The sequence below is a fragment of the Nyctibius grandis genome, chromosome 2, assembly GCF_013368605.1.
Source record: "Nyctibius grandis isolate bNycGra1 chromosome 2, bNycGra1.pri, whole genome shotgun sequence".
Lineage (NCBI taxonomy): Eukaryota > Metazoa > Chordata > Aves > Nyctibiiformes > Nyctibiidae > Nyctibius > Nyctibius grandis.
Window position 1 is genome coordinate 95,843,293 of NC_090659.1, and position 20,598 is coordinate 95,863,890.

At 36.0% G+C, this 20,598-nt stretch overlaps 1 long non-coding RNA gene across 1 annotated transcript in view; it reads right to left on the reverse strand.

The window, feature by feature from the left end:
• Positions 1-11,753: 11,753 nt before the first annotated feature.
• The window catches only part of LOC137675868 (uncharacterized), a 71,941-nt gene continuing 63,096 nt past the window's right edge, over positions 11,754-20,598 (reverse strand). Inside the window, exon 5 of the long non-coding RNA XR_011050019.1 lies at positions 11,754-15,374. This is a non-coding gene — a long non-coding RNA (uncharacterized lncRNA). The remainder of the gene's footprint in view (positions 15,375-20,598) is intronic.

Genomic DNA, 20,598 nt, shown 5'->3' on the forward strand with positions numbered 1-20,598 from the left:
TTCGTATTTCTGTTTATAGTTAAACATTTTCTTCTGATACACACTTACAATTGCCACCTTATAAAGGAGATTCACATACATCTCAGACATAAGTTTTTCTTCAAATACATTTTAAACTTTTTTTGTTTGTTTTAAATGAAGAATTGCTACTTTGCTTCAAGTTAAGCTACAGTAAAATAGTAGCTCACCACTTCAGATATATTTCTGTCAATCATTTCTTGTGACTTCTATGACAGGAGGTGGTGATGAAGAACATAAAAGGAGTCTAAACATTTCAAATTTCAATCATTACTGCTAGTATTGCTACCTGATTAGGAGAGACTTCCCCCAATACTTAACATGATACCATGCCTAAGGGGAAAGCTGAAACATTTTCATATCTCTATACCTGAATATCAAGTAAAGAACAACTCTCACTCAGTGAAGTGTGCCATATGCAGTACCAAGAAAATTGCTTTTGAAATTTGAAGAACAATGGCCTGTAGAAGTCCTAAATACATAGGTGTAAGTCACTTTACACTTTAAAGATGCACTGTTTACCACGGTACATATGAAATTAAGTGTTACAATTTAACTAGTTCATTCTTTCTGCATCACAGATCTTTACAGGTAAATTTATTGTAAAATATGCTGAAGTTCAAACATGAACATTACTTTTAGTGTATAAAAGATCTGGCAGAATATTGAAGGTGTTACTCATGAAACCACATTCCAAAAATGGGACAAACATGTGTTTAATAATAATAGCTATATATGCAAAATGAATCAGTGACAAGATAGGACACAAATCAGAGTATTTTGGAGTTCACAGGACTGGACGAACACTCCGTGACTCAACAACATGGAAACTCTGTTTCTCTGCTTGAGCTGGTAACAAGATAAGTTGATTGCAGATCTGCATAACACTCACCTCTTCCTCTGACATCAGAATTAATAAATGCCATAGAAAACTCCATGAGGAAATGCATTACTGTAGTACAGCTACTAAACAAAAGTTTTTTTTTAAAGAAACAAAAAAACCAACAGCCCTTCGAGATAAGTGTCTATTACCCCTATTTTAAATGTGACAAGGAGGTGTAGAAACTATAGTAGCATGCAACAGTTTGAGGTACCCTGTTTAAGAAGATGGGAGACTGTCAACAGACATAACATTACATAGGAGTTGTCATTTGAATCAAAATACTAAGAAGCTCAGCTGCAAATGTGAACAGCAAGTGTTTCTGTCAGACATGAGGGTCTTAAGTCAGACACCTCTGAAGTGAGGAATGCAAGCACTACGAAAACAATGGTCTGGTAGCTTGTTTAGCATCATATAAGAATAAAAGCAGAAAAACAAACATCACGTCCAATTCTTAGGAATTCTCATTTGACATAACCATGAAGACACGGTCTCCTCTGCTTTAGTCTTTTGTTCCATTGCCTACAGAATTTTCTACCAAATTCTGCAGCACCTATAGCAGCATCAGGCTTCTTGCTTGCACAGCCCACAAACATCTTCCCTGGCTCAGCACCACACCAGGCCAATCCTATCATTAGATTAAATACTCTGTATGATCACGAAGATTGCTTCATAGCACACTAACACAAGGGGGCAAATGAAGATTGCAGAATCTTAAAGCAGGAGTGTCACGGTTTAAAGCTGGGCCGGCTATTAAACCTGCGGCAGATGCTCTCTGTTATTCCCCCCCCCTCCCCCCAGAGGGGAAGGGAAAGGGAAAAGGGAGAGAGACTTACGGGTTGGAAAGTTAAAACAGTTTTAATAAACTATAATAATGAAAAAGAGTATAATAACAATAATAGAAATAATCAAATATATACAAATATATATATAAAACCAAGATTAAGCTCCCCTGAAGTCAGCCACGTCACCACCGGCACTGCAGGGCAGGCTCCGGGAAGGCCCAGCCTGGGCCTAGCGACGGTCGAGAGCTGGATTCAGGAACGCACGGATCGGCATCGGGGGCAGCAGGAAAACAGACGGCGTCCTCCTTGGACACCGGCCATAGCAGAAAGAGAGCGAGACCCTCGTGATCCCCCCGCTTTATACTGAGAATGACGTGTGTGGGATGGAATACCCTCGTTGGTCAATTTTGGGTCACCTGCCCTGTCCGCTCCCCCCTGCAGCTGCGACCCCCCTTCGGCTCTTCACTCGTAAGCAGTGAGGAATTTAGCAGTGACCTTGGTTTCTCTCAAGAACAAGTACAGCAAGAGCCTTTCTGCACAACATCCCTACCGGTGCCTCAGTGATAACTACAAACTTCGAGCGTTATCAGTCCCGGAAGCAGACACTGTCCACAAAAACATGCGGTTAGTTTCAGAAAGTGCAGTTACTTAGAGGAGACTTAGCTGAAAGTAAAAATCACTGAAAGGAAAATCGGCCTGGTTTAGGCCAAACCAGGACAAGGAGTTATCTAACTTCTTAGTGTTTCATTTTGTGATCTTCATGTTCTTTTTACAGTTGAGTTATTAGGTTGCGTTTTGTTTTTTCCCCCCTCAAAAGCATTTTCCCCCTTGAGTTCCAATTCCCATATTAGTTGAAACATTTTATTTACTTCCACAAAGATGACGAGAGAACTGAAGCATCTTTCACATGAAGAAAGGCTGAGAGAGCTGGGACTCCAGCCTGGAGAAGAAAAAGCTTGTGTGTGTGATCTTATCAAAGTTTATAAATGCCAGCTGATGGTGGTAACGGAGAGTAAAGAAGACATAGCCAGGCTCTTCTCAGATGTGTCCAGTGACAGGACAGGAGGCAACAAGCACAAAATGAAATGTAGGAATTATATCCAAACAGGACAGGTTGCACAGTCTTCATCCTTGAAGATACTCAAAAACTGACTGGACACAACCCTAAAAAAAACCTGGTCTGCCTGACCCTGCTTGGACTAGGATGATCTCCAGAGGTCCCTGCCAACCTCAACTACTCTGTTATTTTGGGATTCCTTTTCAGGACCAAAATTCATAAAGAAGCTGATAGCACAAATAAGGTTGCCCTCTTCTGTGTGCAATACGACAAGGGGGATGAAATTGACAGCAATTTCACAGATGACAGCCAAAAGCTGCTACTTAACAGTCAACATTCTTTTTGGATCTGAAGTGCAGAGCACTCTAGTGAACGTTACGAATGATCTGAGGCATGCAAGCCCCTTTCCCCAAGCCTGACTCATTCTCTTTGCCTCAGGCCAGATCCCTTCTGTCAGCCTGCTGCTTCTTCCAATTTCAAGAAACAAACAAAACTCCCAATTTTTTGCCCAACCTGTCCCAATTCTTCCAACTTTCCAGTTTATCAGATCTGTCCTTCCCCTATCAGTTCTCAGCTCCCACCTTTCAACATTAGATTTTCAGACATGCTCTCACTAGTTGTCTTCACTCCTATATAGCTACTAGTCTCAATTTGTTTTCAAGCAGGCCTCTTCTTTTTTTTTTTCCCTTTTATATGAATTAAGCATCTTTTTCCCATACAGTTCCTAAGCCTAACAGAAAATAAGCACCTGAACTGAAAACAGCAAGACTTCCTTCTTTATATCAGGCACAATCCTTAGGACCCCAGAGCTGCAATGCAGAGGGAGTTCCATTCAGCCACGGGCTATGGCACTGCCCATGCAGGTAAACCTCTGGAAAATACAAATGCTAGTATTATTTAAGGCAACTGTGAACCATGTGAGAAATACGACATTCTTTTCAAAGGTTTTAGGAACTGAATAACTTGAGTAGGCCTTCATAAGCACTTAAAGTAATTTTTTTAATCCAGATGGGAACTTTGGTTCCTCAGTTGAGCTCTGGTTCTGCAAATGCTCAAATTATATTTTTATCACGTCACTAAACTGTTACAAGCTGCTAGGGCCACCAAACAACGCAGTCCAACCTTTCCCCTTCTGCTTCTTCCCACTCCCTGCCATCCCCTGCCTTCTGCCAGTTATAGGGGTTTGCATGGTGAACCAGAAGGAAGCAGTCTGTTTCACTATTCACAGGAAGGCCTGCACTGGCACAATGAAGTAGTCAGGAACAAATGGTTTGGCCACTGGACTTTGACAAAGCCATGCAAATAGACTTACTTGTTGCATGCTCTCAAATCTTTCTGATCAGCTCTTTAGATTCATGTCTACTCATAGAAGTCCTGGAGAAAAAGCCTAGATACATTAAAATACTGGATCTACAAGAGTAACAGGGTGGATGTCCCTCTGGAAGCACCACAGTCTGCAGCTTGCTAACAAAAATCAGTGACCTTTAAAGGGAGGGGAATAGTGGGAAAATAATGTCTTTTTCCTACAGAGTCTGGTCTTCCCAAGCATTTCTAAGTTTTCAAATGGCTGAAATGCTTCTGCAGGTCTTTGGTATTAAGCAGTTACAGATAAGCAATTATAACATAGTGCTACTTAAAGAAGGCTCAGTGAGAAAGCTATCCAACTTTGAGCCAGATAGCATATTTTTTCTGAGTAGTCTACCTTATTTTGGCCATATATCTTAAGAGACCTGTAGTAGGTAAATGTACACACAGAAGTGTTTACTTTATGAAAAGCTGTAGGCTATCTAATACTGCATAGCTTTACTATTGAGAACTGCTCAGGACTGAACTAAATTGGAAATTTTAGCTGTTAGCAATTTCACCAGCTCAAATCCATAGCAGAGGCATACAAGAAAAGCGTGATTTTTAGCAGCACATGCACCAGGCTGAAATTCTGTATGGCCAAATAAAGCACATTTATGAATTATAACTACTTGGATTCATATTCATCTACGTCATGTTTGTACATGTGCAACTGCACCAGTAGCAGGCCTGTGAAGCCTGAAGTAAAAACAAATCCCCAGTGCAGATAAGCTTTTTTCCTCCCTTTAAAACATCTATATGATGCATAAACTTGAATCTGTGAGTGCTTATTTGAAGAAGGCATGTGTATTTTAATGGTAAAATATAACACGGCTAATAAAATGAGATTAGCAAGTGATACTGAGTCATGATAGTGAAGAAAATAAAATCTTAAAAGGAAACACGCTTTCAGATCTTGACTGTATCTAAAATTAGTGACATTTACATAACCATTAGTCTACATTTGACTCACCACACAGTTCTTGCATGCAGCTTTTAAAAGGAAAGGGGCCCAAGTAATTCCCATTCTCACTGCAGTGATTCCAATCATCTCAATGAAAGATTCCCCTGCAAGAGAAACATATTAGTGGAAGATGAGAAAAAAATTACTAAATTCACAGTCAGATACACAGTTTAAACTTCTAAGCATAAAATTGTTACCTGTCTATAGATATAGTGATTTAAGAAATGGAAGTTTTTAATAAGTTTTGTTAAAAATTTTGGAAGACACTTTTGCTTTATGTGCTCACTTTGCTAAAAACATGACAAAACATTTCCCAGTTCCATTCATTAAGTGCTGCAAAAATGAACACACAGTTTTAAGAGTTTTAATAAAGAAATACTGACATTTAAAGTAACAACATTTTTTTTGTAATTTTATATACATAAACACACTTACCAAAGCATTGTTAGACAGGTGTAGCTTGAGATGGCTCCTTTAATAAATTCAGCTTTAATGTAAACCAAAGCATTCAAAGTTATATATACATGTCTATCCTATATTTACCATCAGATACTATGAAGTCCTAAATATTGTTTCTGAATAGATGAAAATACAAACAAAAGCCAAGAAAGTGTTAATAAACAATCAAGATATAAATTATAATAACAAAAAGGCATCAGGAAATACACGAAACATCCTTTTTCATGACTCACATGCAGAAGTGGCTAGCCTTACTTCAGCAGCACAGTTAATACTGGAGATATTTACAGTCTTAACGCCAATATTTACGTGCTGCTAAAGTATGACAGACATCAGCATCATAAGATTGACTAATTCGTAAGTGGTATTTATCTTCTGGGTGATGAAATCCTTGTATTTTTGAGGCAGCACAATATGGTCTGCACCTTTTCAAAACCCACAAACCATTATGTGCTGCTACGTTATGCCAAGGTGTCTACCACACTACAGGGAAATAGAAACATACGCTGAAAGCTGAATGCAGAATTTTCCTGTTGAATGTTAGTTTTCATGTACTGACATCAGCTGTATTAATAAACTACAAAATGTTTATAAAAAATTTGTCCATTGCCAAGCTGACTAGTTACAGTGAAGCTCTAGACTTTATTGTCAACTGTGCATAATACCTTAATGGGACACGAACCAGGAACTGGACAATTGTGTGTCTGGTTAGAGGAACTGAAGATTATGCAGATGTTTACCCCAAAACAAAAAGTCTGAGTTATTTTCTAATCTAACTTTTGGTCATCTGGAAACCTCTCCTGTGAAAAAAAAAAACAACAAACAACTACTTTCTTATATAAGAGAATAAGAGCTAATTTCAAAATAAGCTTCTGTCAAGTATTGTATCAGTCCTCAAGCCGTTTGCACCTCTGCAGGTTACCCTTGCCACAACTTTTGGGCAGATAGATTTACAAGTGCTTCTTAATCCATTTGAGGGAAAAAAAAAAATAGATTAAAAAACCCCAGAACAGATTGTTAGCAAGAACAGTAACTTATCTGTTATTAGGAGCAGGAGTTCATCTACCCCCAGCCTAGAATGACCATGCTACCTTACTTGAAGAGGTAGGCAGGAGACTCGCGAGTTCACATCCCTGCCAGGTATCCTTTTCTTCTGCTAAAGTATGCCAGCATTTTAAATGCTTACAGTACTTTTACTGGTTCCCTAGATAACAGGAATTATGCTTTCTTTAACGTTTTTATACCAAATTATTAAGACAAAAGCTACTTACACAGCACGGACCCAAGCACTCCATTCCACTGTAATGAGCCTTCTAGTCAGTTCATGATAAAACAACTTCTGTAAATTAATAGGACTATCTGTAAGCACAAAAAAGTTTGGCAGGCCACAAAGGGGGAGAGTTTGGTGAGTTTTCCTTTTCTCCCTTCCTATTTTTGCTCCTACAATAATACAGCAGGATGATCTCTGCTAGAAGGGTCTGTTGCTACAAATGTGTCAATTAAAGAGAGATTTGCCAGTGTGAGTTTACAGGTAGCTGCAGCAACACTGAGGTTTTTATATAGCTATCTAAGTACAAATGCTATTTTAGGAACTGTATAAAAGAGCCATTTACAGCGTATTTTATACATGCACAACTATATTTACACTTTTTTCCCCCTCTGTTTGTTTTTTTAAATCGGACAGCTAAAATAGGTGAGCTAGATTATATAGGCACAACTTACCCAGGTGAAGTAAAACCTGAATGCAAAGTCAAAATAAACCTAACTGTAAAGGTATGCTGTGACAGTCAGTCTCCCTTCTGAAGAAACTGTGCTAGGCATAATCCAAGAGAGGAAGAGGTAAAGAAAAATCTCCACCATATATATATATGTGGAAGGCAAAGATAAAGACAGCTGCAAGCAAAAATACTAGCCAGCAGTAAGAGGTTTACTTAAACTTCTCTGGGAAAAGAATATAAAAGATGTTCTCCAGCAAGAGAAAATACTGCTTCTCACTTGTAGATTTACCTTAAAAGAGTGAAAGGAAATTATTTAAATAAGACAGATGCAACATTTAGTACCTTTGGAAGTACATTTCTCATTTGTACATTCAGGCCAAGTTCTTCATTTGCAAACTATGTGTGTTTAACTAGATACTGTTGTTTCAATTGCCTAGTCGTTTTCAGCTTCTGGCTTAAGCATGGAGTTTTTTTCTGTTGCATAAGTAAATCCCTCAAAAACTAAACTACACACACCATGAAACAAAGACTTGGCAGAACCATTATGCTATTTTCCACAGTAAGTATATTAGTAAGAGAACTTGCAGGTAATGCCCCCCAACCACCCAAAACATGAACACAAAACCTTGCATGCATTACAGGATTGGTTTTATGGTTTTGGTTGTGTTTTTTGTTGTGGGTTTTTTTTTTGTTGCTGTTTTTTTTTTTAAACTTTACTACCAAAAATGCCCCAAAACAAACAAACAAACAAAAAAAATCAAACACAACACAACTGTATATTTTCTATGATGCTATTAAAAATATATTTTATCTGTAAGGAGAATAAGCAAGTTTTCACATAAAATTGAAGACATTGTATGTGAGAGAAGGGGTTGAAGAACAGGAAAAGGATGAAAGGAGGAAGACTAAGATAAAAAGTGTACTGATAGCCAAGCCAGAAACCTACTGAAATCCAGGACTGTCTGCACAAAGCTTTGTACCTCTTTGTTTTGGTCATAAAGCTAATATAGTCATGCTATCAAGAGTGCTTCTCCTACCTCTATCCTTGTGTCTTAAGATGGGGGTCTGCGAGTGAGAGAGATGGAGAAGACCTCAATAAAAGCTGGGAATTGTGTATGCAGGCAGTTCCATTAGATCCCCCCAAGCCCCTGAAAGCGAGAGCTCTGCTGAGGAAGATGGAAGAAGGAAGGATTCTGAAGACCCAGAACTGAAATTCCACAGAAGCAGGCTCTCTACACATACACAGAAGTCAGGAATGCTGTTAGAAAAAACAATTAAACTGGTTTGTTTTTTGTTTTGGTTTTTTTTTTTTTTTTAATTAAAAAAAAAAAAAAGTTTTGTGTGGTTTTGCAACTAGGGTGTTCCCAATCAAGGAAGGAGCCTTTCCTTGATTCAGTATTTCTTAGCTGATTTATCAAAGACCAAGCCTAATATAAAATACCATGTTCAGTTTTTATTGGTTTATGGTTAAGAGTTTATGACAACACCAAGCCCAATTCAGTCTCTTTCTGACCTCATGAAAACCAGCTACAAGTGAATTTCTGGCTACTATAACTACTTATAAGCTCCTTAAATGCTACTATAACTACTAATAAGCTCCTTAAATTCTATGTAACATATTGTATCCAAAAAGGTACCACTAGCCAGCAATCTGACAGTTCAGTGATTTGGAGTAAAACATATCAAGGCCTTTCTATCAAATACTGTATTGTCTCAGACACCCAAGAACATGACTTAAGATTAAGATTAAACATTTACCTTATGCTTTTTGCTCATACAACAAAAACACTCTCTTAATATTTCTTGGCCAAAACACCTTCCTCATTGCTAGTGTTATACACCATTTGCACACAACCATATTCCATTGCTCGTGTTCCTTACTCCTTAATGCAAAGCAACACAGATCCACTATGACAGCAAGGCTATTGCTTTGCTGTTCATTGTGACCCTTTCCCAACCTTATTTCAGTTTAAAATTTGATATCTGAAGGCGAAAGACACTGAAAGACTCTTAGTGTTCCACAGTCTAAAGCATTACATTATTTGTTCACCAGTGCTACTCTCCCCCATAGCACTGAGATCAGAAAGCACATCTCCACATCTCAGTTTTCCCGGATTAGCTTCTTAGTTTAAACTAGAAATGAGGCAGGGTTTGCACTCAGATGGCACAGTATCAAGTGGGACAGTTTTGGCAAGTGTATCCTGTTCTGTGCATTCCATGAAGAGAGTAACTTACTCACATGGTAGACAGGACATGTTGCAGTGATAGCTTTTTTGACAACTGCTGGTGAATTTGCAAAGCTCTCCTCCCAGAGCTCACAATTCAGTGCCACTAATACACCATTCAATATGAATAAACACACTGACAGTTCAACTCCTGCTGCAAATACATGATTTTTTTTTTTTTTTTTTTTTTACTAAATTCATCTGGACAAAAGACAGAATTAGAGATAATCTCACTTCACTATTAAGGAATCTAAACACTTCTATTCTCAAACATCAGAATTGTAAGATCTAAAAGTGTATGTAGCTGTATCTTGATAACACAGTTTACTTCTCCCCCCGCCCCCACCAGTTTAAACAATAGTAGTTTCACTTTATTTTTGTCATATGCTTACTCAACACTGTAATATTTATACTGCAAACACACTGGAATTTATAACTCTCGCTCATTCTTAAAACTTACACTTAGAAGTATATTCTTTGACTCTTGCCTTCTGGTTGCTTTTGTTAAGGAACCCTCTTTTCCCCCTAATTCTTAGTGTCAGCAGCCTTTAAAGTGACATGCATATATTTTAAAAAAAGAAGAAAAGATTCAACTGAGATATTTCAAAGTATTACTTTAAAGGTATCAGCGTACTTTTGGCTACTATTGCATTATTATTTGGTTCAGGCATAGCCTATGGTATTCAGTTAATTCACTCAACTCAGGTTACTTTGTTGTCATAGAGGAAGAAGAATTAAGAGAATAAACTATACACCTTAATTGCTATTCTCCTGAAGTAACAGTAAGATTTTGAACTCATATTTAAGACTGCAGGTCTAAAAAACAATCTGTCTCTAAACTAGCAATTCTGTGCTAGGGTTGGTGTTTTGTTTGGTTTTTGTTGTGTTGTTGTTTTTTTTTTTTTTTTTCTTTTTTTTTTAATTAAATGACTAATCCAGTAACAAATTAGCCCCACTTCACCTCAAAAAGGAGCAGTCATTCAGGATCGAGCTTATACACACTCCCTGTGTATAACAGATCTTCCTATACCTTCTACCAAGCAGCTGAATATTTCTGAGACTATTATCAATTTGTGTTAAAAAGTCACAATTAATGCTTTGGATAATTTTCTGAACACGAAGATGAGTATTTGAACAGAGATAACTAGCACCGATCTGCAGTTTTGGTTGTAAATTATAGGTAAGGCCAAGCATACAAACCGACAAAAAAGGGGTTGTCTATTTTTCCCGATCGTGTCAACAATTTTCCCCATATAAAATATTAATAATGAAAGTTAAGCAGATAACTGCTGATTACTGAAATCTACTGTTACTAAATTTGGAGAATCTCTGTCGTGTTCAGCCATCTCTCCAAGGATCGTGAACAAACATATTTAGACTAGCTGGAGAACTACTGCATAAGATAAACACAAAATAACAAAGCCAGCTAAAAATAAAAATCAGGAAGTAAAACCGTTAAGAAATTCAGAAGTATAAAAATACCTGGAAATTTGAAAGTGCAGTTATGGTCTATCAGCATCAAATTCAGTTTTACATCCTTTTTACTTCATCTCAGCACTCCGACCACTGCTTATACTAGCTTGACTCACATATTCGTTTGCATGAGGTGCACTTCCCACACCCCCCCCCCCCCCCCCCCCCCCCACCCATTGCAGTCACGAAAACAGACCAAAGTGAAGGCAGTTACTTGGACCTGCAATATTGATGTTTCTATTGGAGCGATGAATAGCAACCAAAATGCAGGGAATTTATGTGGAAGGCAAGAAATTAAAGGCAGTCAGTTCTGACTTGAACAAGTACAGGATGTCCAAACAGTTTTTATAGCTTGCTAGCTAAAAAAGCAGAACTAAGGGAAGCTGATATAGCACACAAATATTATCAATGTATATTTTAGTATATTATCAGTATATTTCAGTATCAACTCTAGCTTAAAAATAAAATTGAATAAGATTAACTCCTCCCACCTCTTTTCCCAGCTTCTAGAGAGTGTTTTGTCAGATGTTGATGCATTAACTAGACTGCTATATGAAATACTTTACAGGGAACTTGTAAAGTCTAACAAGCTCTGGGTTCTAACAGAGCTTGTAAGAGTTGTATTTCAGAAAAGCTTTCCAGATCCCTCTTGATTGCACTGGTATAGCTTGCACATAAGTTTTAAAAATCTGTCTTCCCTGCACCTTTGGCATGCACACAGGAAGAAAACTGTGTGAACACTTTCAATCTGTACCAGCATTCTTTCTGCTTGAAAGGACACATACAAAATTAAGAAAAATGAAGAAGCTGTTTTTTAAGTTCTACGAAGTTTTATATTTCATTATAGTAGTCATTAAAATGTTTCTCCCCCCCCTAATTTTATCACAAAAAAAAATAATACTCAGTCTAGTGGATCTACCAAAAAGAAAGCTAGGTTTGTCTTAAAATACAACTTCAGTTTCTATATTAGTATTTAAAAAAATTCATAACAACTTTTCAGATTAAAAAAACAAAAACAAAAACAAGATACATTTTTTCAAGTTCTCCAATCACATATCCTTAGTTTATTACACTATTACCTTCAGAAAAGATTATCCTATAGTTACAGTTCAAGTTTACAAAACCTGAAATATATAGAATCACTGCCAGTAAAAGAGAAAACGTAACAATCCTTCTCCAAATAACAATATCCATACAATACAAACCAGCTATATAATGGAAAGTTATTAAGATAGGGAAACAGGTTCTCCTCTTAAATATATTAGATCCTTCAAAAATAAAATATTCAAAACATATCAGCTAACTATTAATTTTCTGTCCTTTCCATTAATTTCTATCTTTCTTAATGAATTTTTTTTTAAAGTTAATAAAATTAAATTCTCAGAAGACTTGCTCATTTAGCCCAGGAAGCAGACACAGGCCTAGTGTAAAATCTTGTGCTCTCCTAAGCTCATACCCAGTCTTTTATGAAAGCAAGCCGTGTAGGTATTGCTGTTTAAAATCTTCTAACTCTATAATGTACAGCAAAGCGTTTCTTGTCCTCAACAGTATACTTAATACTCAAGTAGCATTTTGTAGGAACCCTGGTGGTCTGTGCACAGGATCAGTTTCCAAAGTACTGCTGGTAAAGTGGAAAATACATTAGTCAGTGTTAACCAGACTGCCTTCCTAGTTGCTGTCTTACCTGAAATTGGTAAATAATAATAAATCACAGGAGAGTAATACAGTAATCTATTAAAAAAAAAAATTGGCCTGATATGTAACTAATACTACTTGCAGTACACAAAACCACAAATCCTAAATTTTGATTTTGTTACATCTCAGTATTTTATGGAACTATAATGCCTAAAGACAAAAAACAAGTCCATAGCTCAGAATGCAACCCCACTTGTAAAGGGCTAAATTTGCTGCATGTCTGCTTCCAAAGATTTAGGGTCAGAGTTACAATGCTATAAAATAAGGGTCAAAGCACAAAAAGACCAAGGCCACAGAACAAAGAGCTTTTCGTGTCCTGAAAGAAGTTGCTTTTTGTAAGCCTGCCTTCTGGCTCAGACAGTAAATTTGTCTTTTTCTTGACATCATCCCTACATGACTTCTATAAAATGCCAGACAACTGTATGACTTACAAAAGGTGAGACTGGACTGTTAGAAGAAACCAACTCAACTGTTAAGGGAATCCACTAGTTAACAGCAGAGGAACCCCTCCTAGTAATTGCTATAACTTTTCCAATCCTTAGCTCTATTTCTACAACTTCATTATTTAATTAGTCACTTCAGCAGAAGTTTCAAATGTCCTTAACACCTTTGGGGTGCAGATTCCTAGTCATATTATCTCCTTAAGACTATTGTTTATTCAATGGTAGCCGAGGAAATATGCAGGAGCAGCAACTCAGAAGGTTGTTTTAGTCTTCCCCCCACCCCTCTGTGAAATATTCATAGAAGATATACCATCTAACACACAGATGCATATACTCCCTTTCAAAAATGTTTATGGGTTGGTTCCCCGCTTCCCCATCAGTGAGACCCACTACTCACAGAACTGAGCTAATGCAAAATAAAACGGTGCTTTCTAAGGCTGACACAGATTGCTAAGCAGTGAAGTTCATTTTTCCAGCTAGAAAATTAACTTAACTTAGGATACGTTTTTTCAAAACAACAATAGTTTTGATAAAGTTCCTTTCATTTGGCGACTGCAAAAAAAAGGGGGAAAAAAAGATAAGGATGGTGGGTGCCTCTTATGGCTTTATATTAAGCTAGATTTTCAATATTTCACTAACAAGTTTAAAGTAAAACCATGCTGAATTAACTAGAAGTTAATATACTAAGAAAAAGATTTATAATCCAATACCTAAAGCACACTAGTAGTAAAAAAAAAAAAAAAAAAATTGTACCAAGCCCTATCAAACTGTCTAGTAAATATCCACAAACCAGAAAGACATTAATCTCTGAACAATTAGCATTTGACTCTTTTTTTAAAAAAAATAAAAGGCTAGTTGACAGTATGTTCTTTGAAGAAATACCAGTACCGCAAGAAGTCCCTCTCCATCATAACCCAAACCTAGATGAAAGAATTGGAATTATCACTAAGTTGTGCATCTTTTTTAGCAGGTCTAAAGCATGACATTTTGAAAATCGGATCTTCCTTACTCCAAGTAATTATTTTCCCCTTCAAAACAGATGGCTTCTGCCCTCAAAGTTACTATATTTAATTTTTTTTCAGTCCTACTAACTTACTTAGAAGCTGGAACTGGAGATTCAGATATGTGGAATAAGGTTAAAAAAAAATTAAAAACTTACCTTTTGACTGTGGAGGTCTACAATGGTTTTTGAGTTTCAGTGCCAGCAAAACAGAAGTTTCATGTTTTCAAAAGGAAGCAGATTGCTTTTACTCTGCATTAAGCTATAATATGTCCAATTCCTATTTTAAACATTCAATGTAGGATTTAAGAACATTATTTGTTTTTTCCTTCCTAAAAATTTAATACAATCAAAAAATATCTTATAGGAAAAGCCTAGTGTAACATATGAAAAGCCTACTCCAATCATCCTACACTTTCTGAAGGAAATGAGTACTCCTCATCTCTCAAGAAGCACTGGTGCGAGTATACTGATTTTCCTTGTGGTGAATAGCAGCTCACAAGTTAAGGAACTGATGCAAACTGGCAGATTTCCCCTTCTAATTCTGAGTCATATGCGTCATCTTTTTGTCAAAAGCTGGGAAGAAATAGAGTACTCTTCCAGCCTGCCACACGAAACCACCTGCTTAAAGACAGAACAGACCCATCTTGCAATATTGGTCTGCACATTGCTGGTACTTACACATTTGTTCTTGCTTTGTTCAAATAAACAAAATTCTGAAGATGGCCTTAATGTTAACTTAACGACAGACCTTCTCTTTGATTTAGGGCCAAAAATCAAGCTGGTAAAAGGGAAAAAAAAGGAAACGAGTCATGCTGGCATGAAAATGCTTATTCTTAAACTGGTAGTGTCTTACCTGCAAAAGACTAAGGATTCAGTCCCTTAAAAGCTTACATGTATGCTTGGTTTAAGCACTTGAGTATTCAGCTAGATTTGGTATAAATATTCACATTCTCAAAATCAAAAGTTCAGGTGTGTGATTAAGACCTCTCTATCACTGTACATGATTATCAACTAATTCCTCAATACCCTCCCCCCCAACAAAACCAAAAACCTCCTCTAAACCCCAGAGAATCTAACAACTTCAGTGGGTTAAACTCCACATGTTCCATTTTTTTTTGTGCATTTTGCAAATTAAGAAGTGAGAAAACTATTTTCTTCTTTCACAGATTCATCAAGGTCAGTCATTGTTGAAGTATATACTGTGTGATGACACAATCTCTCTTCCAAAGGCTCCAGCGCCGATTAAGGTTGGGCACATCGTTGCCAGCCGATTACATATTTTCAAATTGCACTGGAGATGCTGATCAGACCTGCAGAAAACAGATGTAAATGTTTACTGTAACAACGCATTGTACTGATTTGTGGCACTGCGAGAGTGATAGTAATAAATATTCTTTATAAAAAAAAACAACTTGAAAGCAGTTAAAGCAAGAATAAGTTTTAGACATTTATATTAAGTTGTGTAAAAGAATACAAAGATAATACTACTTGAAAAACTGGTACAGAGTGTTGGAACAATCATGCCATTTTAATCTTAGATTAGGTTTTTTATATATAAGTACACATAAAATATATAATAATATACAATATATCTGTATATAAAATTAGATAGAGAGACAGGTATAAACATACATACACTTATAAAATGCTCCTGTGTTGAAATTTGTACTGTGGCACAAGGATTTACATGGCTGGGTGCATACATTTCAACATAATGAGAGAATTTGCATTGCTAAAATAAGAATTCTTGAGTGCTTTTCAAGAACCATGACATCACCATTTGCATTACAGGTTATTATTTACAAGCATTTGGGATGTTCTGTAAATCTATAATGAACATTGCAACTGTGAAAACTGAAATTTATTACGCAATGCACTGTTATATAAATTGTTTAAACTGTGCACAATCCACATAGATGATCTCTTCTCAGTTAAATATTAAATATAACATCTGATTGCTCATCTTACTTCAACTAATTTTTTTTTTATTTACATTAGATATATTATTATTTTCCTTGATAAAATTATTGACACACAGTGCCTGTCTGATGCCTTATCATGTTTGTGGTGTGGTTTGGTATTTTTAATAAAATGAATTATTTATACTGTCTTGTTTATTTGGATAACTTTGCAGTATTTTGTAAGAAATTTGTAATAATATATTTTACTCACCGTATATTCCATTTTCCTTGATACTTAACAAAAGGCATTTAAGTTTCAGTGCAGTGTTACCTTACCTCCCAAACCCCAGTAACTTTCAGACCAAGGGTTCAATGTAGCACATGAGAGCAAATTAAAAACAAACAAAAACCACCACTGAATAAGTTATGCCCTTCTGACAGTGGCCAGAATGAGTGAGGTAAAACACTGTGGAAGATGTTTCTTAACTTCTAATTCAGCAAAGCATAGGAACTGGCTTAACTTCAATCAGTGGAGCACTCAAGGATATGAAAAGCGAGTTAAATAAATTATTTAGGAGGGTAATCACAAAGACCAGCTTTTGCCTGGGGGAGACCCTGGGAAAGTCTCATAGGCTCCCTCTTTTTCAACACAGGGCCATGGGCACCCATAACTGTTCTGGGGTAAAAACGCTGCTTTGAATTGCCCTCTAGTGTTAGTCTTCATGAATTCCTACCTCACTGACAAAGTCTGTTCAGGTTTTTACATAATGGAAAGTGGGTCAGCAACATAAGTTATATTAGTCAAAAAATAAAAAAAATTGAACAGAATTTCAAATGATCATTTTCAGGTCAGAAGACTGTGAGGTTGACAAATTAAGTATTTACACAGCAAAAATGCAAGAAGAAATCTGTGTATCTAACCAGCAAAACAAAAAATCAAGGACAATAAATTTAAGAGATAACTTATGAACATTCTTGTAGTTTACATTTCTGTTAGTTTTTTTATGCAGTTTCACAAAACTATCAATTTCTGATACAAACACTTAGTATTCACAGCCAAATTCACTGTAATTACAGTGACATAGCTAGGATCAAAACCTTAATGGAAATTGAAGAGTTGCTGGTGTAAAAACAGAACACAGTCTAGCAGTACTAATACCCTGGAAGGAATTATTCTCTCCCTGCTAATTCAAGAGTCTCCTAGTTACACTCTAGACCTGGATGCAAAACAGGCACCATGCAAATGAAGATCCACATTTTAAACCTGGTAATTCCAGAAAGAACAGTGCAAGCATTTTCCTGTGAGTTTATTTCAAACCATATTTTATCTATTTTTGAATTGATTAGAGAGGCCATGAATTTAGGAATTAAAGAAGTATGGAAAACATATTAGTAACACTTGCATATCATACAGGCTATGGATTTCCACATACATAGCATTAAAGATGAGCGTATCACCCTTCATTTAAAAAAATACTCTGGTTATACAGAACTACAATCCCTAACTAATACTCACTCTGCCTGAGAACTGAAACATGTTGTTAGAGTTAGGTGATAAAACAGACGAAGAAAAATACACATTTGACTGCTGCTTGTGTAACTCCTGTGCTTGGCATTAAAAGCATCATTCTCCCTTCTCCTGAGAACGTGGAAAAAAACCTTTTGGTTTTGGGGAGTGTGGGGACAGAGTAACTAGTACACAACCATTCTTTTGGTAAGGAGTTTTTTGCCTGTGCAAGATACTGATGTAAGTGTGACAGTATCAGCAGAGAACTCTGTTCTGCACTAGACTTTTGAATATATATTTTTATTTAGAGACAGACTTTCTCATAAGAGCCATTACGTTTCACAACAGATGGAGCATCCTCCTTTTCTAATTCTTGATCTTGACTAAAATGTAGACTAGCTTGGAACAGGAAGAAACAAAGTGTTTTCAGAATTAGTAAAGTGATAACACACTTAAGACCACAGTATCTACCCATGCCACCAAGACAAAATTTTGCTCCGAAAGAATAAAGAAATTCTAAAGCAAATGTTTGGATTTATCAGATCCACTGGACCCACTGGAAGTCCTGTCTAAATCTGAAAGTGACTTATATTATGCTATATCTATTTTGAAGTGGAAAATTACCAGTTCAAGTTGAGAAGATCATAATCATGTTCATAATTACACCTTTCAAAATGTTAATGTTAACTTTCATATTAATACTTAAATCAATTTCCTTCTGTAGAGAGAGGGGAATGTAAAAAAAAAAATTACACTTCATATCAACTAAGAAGTGGATGGATAAAATAATGAAAATGTTTGGCCTGAAGGCTTAAAAAAACCCCAACAAAACCCACAAAACAAAAAAAAACCCCTAGGACACTCACAGGAAGTAAAAAGCAAGCTCTTAAAATTTAGTGGGTTAATAGAAAGGTGTAAATATTTTAGAGATACTTGCACATTACTAAGATTTTTAAATACTGCACAAACTGAAAAAATAGATATTGCCAGTGTCTTCTTTTGACTAGATTACCTTAGTAGTACATTTTCCTAAAAAGCACTAATTTTTTAATAATATTGCTGTAAAAATTTAGAATAATGTAACAGAAAAAACTTGTTCTCTGAAAAAAAACCTGCCCCCAACAAACTTGGAAAAAATTTACTGTGAATATCCATATATTTAAAATAAATTCAAAATCAACAAAGCTAGAAACAGTAGTTTATTCTAACACATTACTCAGTTAGTAATTGCATCTTCATACATGGCCTTTTTCATGTTAGTGTGCAAACAGCAGTCTAAAACAAGGTGGATTAACGAGCTGTCAATACAGTAGTTGAACATTTAAGAACTCTGATTACATTTCTCATTCCCCCACCCACAGCTTAAACATATGGGTTTACATAAATTTCTACTTAGGTTTTTGTTGAAATAAATAAATAAATATATGAAATAAAAAATAACAATAAATGGACAATACCTTACTTCCATATATTTGTGCCTGATTGATAGGAATAAGCATTTAAATATCCCAATTAGCATGTTTTAACTATTTTTCCCTAAAGAATTTGTATGTAATTTGTTTTTATTTTCCTATTGCCTTGCAAGATCATTTTATCAACAGACAAGGAAAAATGAGGTGTAAGTACACCAGTCTCAAACACTTCCTATATACATGTTTCATTAAATGCCTAATCTAATAATAGAAGTTAATGTCTATTTAAATCTAATAGTATACAAAACTCCATTTTAAAAAATGTTAGGGCTGGATCTAGTTTAAACTAAAAATCCAGAAAATTCAGTTGTTTCAGATTTCAAAACTTAAACCAGCCATGCCTAAGATATCACAGGATTTCAAACAATGGCTGATTTTACATGTGTTGTAATAGCTAGGCATGGGTTGCATTTATAACTACATATCTCTTTCAGGAAAATTATTTAAGTTGCCTTTGAAAAGCAAGAGAAGTCCTTAAATAAAGCATAGATGAGCTGACAAAGTAATCTGCAACAGTTCTCTCAGATGAGCAATAAGCATGCATTGTCAGCTTTCAAACTATGATTCAGTCAACAAGGTCTGTAGAGCCTCAAGTCTATGCCTATAGTACGAACAGTAAAGTGGCCATGAAAAGTTACACATGAGAAGCACTTCAGCAAAGAAGTCTGTACATTTTTATCTTTTCAGCCTCATTACAATTCGATATTGCAAAACAGTTTACAAAGTCAAGCATACAATTTGCAATAGCCACACCAACGATTTTTAAGGGGCCAGCACTGCAGCCTTTATTTCAGGCTCAACTTCCAACAAAATAAATGGTAGTTTTGCTAAATAAGAACTGCAACAGCAGAGGCTGAGTGAGGAAGATAAAACAAACACACCCCACATCTCTCTTGAAAGTTTCACCTACTCTTTGGGTCATGAAACAGCCATGCTGACTACCAAATACAAAACAGTTTTAGAAAAAAAAAGTTATTATGGGCCAAATTTCAGCATAAAAATGTTCTAGAACCAATCAACACTTAGGAAGTAGATTCTAATGATAACTGACAACTGCAGCACTCCTGAAAGATATTAGAGCTTGTAAATGGGCAAGACTCAATTACTGCATTACTGCAAAACTCTCCTCTTTGGACTTTATAAAAATTATTTAGACTTGTCTCAAAGTTAAAAATACTTCAATATCTTTTATTCGTTAAAGGAAATAAAGCCTCCATCTAATGAGAACATGATTCTGCAAATCCTTATCATGGTAGTGAGTCATTAGGACTACTTGTGTATTTAAGTTTGCAGGATTAGGCCCTAAAGTCCCTTTGATTTACATTTGTGAACCAGAAACCATATTTTTTTGGCTGAATAAGAATCTATGAGAAATACTCTGAACTTGTGTCAGACCCAAGGAACACTCCATCAAACTTTCACCTTTTAAATATGTCACAAGGGAGCCTTAGATACCTTTGCCTTGCAATATAACCCTGATTTTCATTAACAAGAAAGTAATTGCTTTTGTACAGGAAAAAAAGAAAAAGAATGAACAAATTCAAAGAAGTGTTCTGTGAAATCCTTATCTTCCTAAGAGAACTAGAGGAAAAAAGAAAAAAAAAAAGCCAGAAAAGCAGTACATTCAGGGCAGAGTTTCTGGACAGACAGTGAA